This window comes from Palaemon carinicauda, chromosome 28 (genome assembly GCF_036898095.1).
Source record: "Palaemon carinicauda isolate YSFRI2023 chromosome 28, ASM3689809v2, whole genome shotgun sequence".
Taxonomy (NCBI): Eukaryota; Metazoa; Arthropoda; class Malacostraca; order Decapoda; family Palaemonidae; genus Palaemon; species Palaemon carinicauda.
The window spans coordinates 95,230,158-95,232,657 of NC_090752.1; positions in this window are offsets into that span (position 1 = coordinate 95,230,158).

Below are 2,500 nucleotides of genomic sequence, written 5' to 3' on the forward strand. Positions count from 1 at the left end.
TAGGTTTGTTGGTCTATAAAACGCGAGGATGCGTCCCTCGTTTTTCAATTCATTGGCGAGAACTTCTATAATAAAGAGACGGTTGGTTAACTTGAATAGATTTGAGGTATAAAGTAAACCGGGATTAATTGCATGTCATGTATGTTAGAAAATCAGGATGCGATACTCCAAGTGCTCCAACAGGGGGAATAGCCGAGTGAGAAAAGGAAATAAGGAAACAGACAGCATAGTGTGCATGAGTGTACCCTAAAGCAAGAGAATTCTAACCCAGGACAGTAGCAGATCAAGATGCAGAGGCTATAATACTACCCATGACTAGAGATCAATGGTTTGATTTTAGAGTGTCCTAGAGAAGCTGATTATTATAGTTAAAAAGTCTGTCTTTTACCCTAACCAAGTGGAAAGTTGCCACTGAATAGTTAGAGTGCAACAAGTCCCTTGAGTCAAGAAGAATTTTTGGTTATAATAGTGTTGTCTGGTGTATGAGGAAAGAGAAGAATGTTTCAGAATATGCCAGACTATTCGGTATCTATGTAGGCATTGAAAAATTCGCCATAACCAGAGAGGGACCCAATATAATACTATCTGGAGAGTCAAAAGACCCAATAACTTTCTAGCGGCTGTATCTCAACTGGTGGGTGGTACCTTGACAAACCTACAGTACTGCAATAAAAATAATAGTCGTAATATATAATCAATACATTATAATAAAATCTGAATTCATCGCATTTTTGTGTTACAACGATAGTCTATGAGTTACTAAATCCAAGCCAAGAATGGCCGAGGTTTAGCCCGCCGTAACGTCACTCACAGCTGTCCAAATATAGGTATGCAAAATGAAAGTATAATACATATTCCAAGCTTCAGGAAAGTACGTAAAGTTTCGATCATTTCTCATGATCTATATATCAATACGGTAGCGTGTGTGTTATTTATTTTGTGCGGATTGCTTTAAAGAAAACGGAAATAATTTCATGGTATACTCTTACAAATTCACGCTTTAAAGAAACAGGAATAATTTCATGGTATACTCTTACAAATTCACATTAGACTTTGATTACTTAACCAAAGCACATTTTATATAGTTTTCCCAGTTTTGTCTTGAGAACCTGACTCTTCTTTTAAGTTTTAGACAAAAAATTGAGTTCTATCAATTTCCATAACCTCGATTATAAAATTAAACTCGGGCCTTTTCGTTTAACGACTAATCCGTTCTTATTGTAAAAGATTTCTCATAATTCTGATCACCCTTTGCTTCAAATCTTCCTAGACATTACTCAATTTCCCGTCCGCCTATCATATTTAATGACCATTGATAAAGCTCAAGGACAGACTTTCAATAAGGTTGGGATCTAGCTACCACAACCTTGCTTTACTCATGGACAACTTTATGTAACCTTCTCAAGAGCAAGGTCTATGAACAGTGTAAGAGTGAAAATTTGTCCTCAGAATAATTCTACTCATGGCCAGAGAAGAGACACTACCTTCACTACAAATATTGTATATAAAGAAGTTTTGTAAATTGTTTCATGTATGGCTCATTTTAAAAAATAAATATACAAGTCAAATCTTATCACATTTTATTCAAACATGTATAGATTAGAAACAAGATAATTAGTATTGAAAACATCATTTTATGTAATTTACACGGGTTTTGCTAGTAAAATCATGAATGACAGTATGGGTATACTAGATATCTTTATATGAAAACCGATATCTTTTCAATGCAGCACAAACTAGTTCAAAACAATGTCAAGTATTTCTAAATGGCTTTTAACAATCCGCAAATCTTAATGAATACAAAAAAAAAAAAAAAAAAATAGTTTCTCAGATTTGAAAGACATGTTAATCCTTCCCCCAACATAAAAATTAAGTCTTGCCACTTCAGTTAACTATATTATTATAAATCTATTTGGCTAAACCGAGTCAGATACCTAGAAGTGACAACCCAGTCACCCCAAATGGGCTTGCAACTACATCTCTTGTGAAAATAAGGGCAAAGATACGAAGGAACATTGCCTTCAATGTAATGTTTCAAATTTGTGAATGATAAAATATATGATGTAGGATAAAATATAAAAAAATTTTAATTTTCTATTATTCGAAATGAAATATTATTAATATATTCGAGCGATTGAACAAGATAAAAGTGTAAAGAACAATACTGAAATACTTTTGGAATTAATTTTCACTTGACATTTGAAATACAGATACCCAGCAGAATATTCAATTTAAAAGAGGTAATAAATATTTCTTCTATATTCTATACTGAGAGAGAGAGAGAGAGAGAGAGAGAGAGAGAGAGAGAGAGAGAGAGAGAGAGAGAGAGAGAGAGAGAGAGATCCTTTGCCTGAAAGCTGGAAAGTGAGCAAAAAAAGGATTGTAAATTTGACAGCCCTTTGTCTCCCATCCGGATATACACGGTATTTGAGTTCATCTCCATATCGGATTTGCGAAAGAAAAAAAAATAGATTTCTTGCTTCTTAGAGATTATTTCACA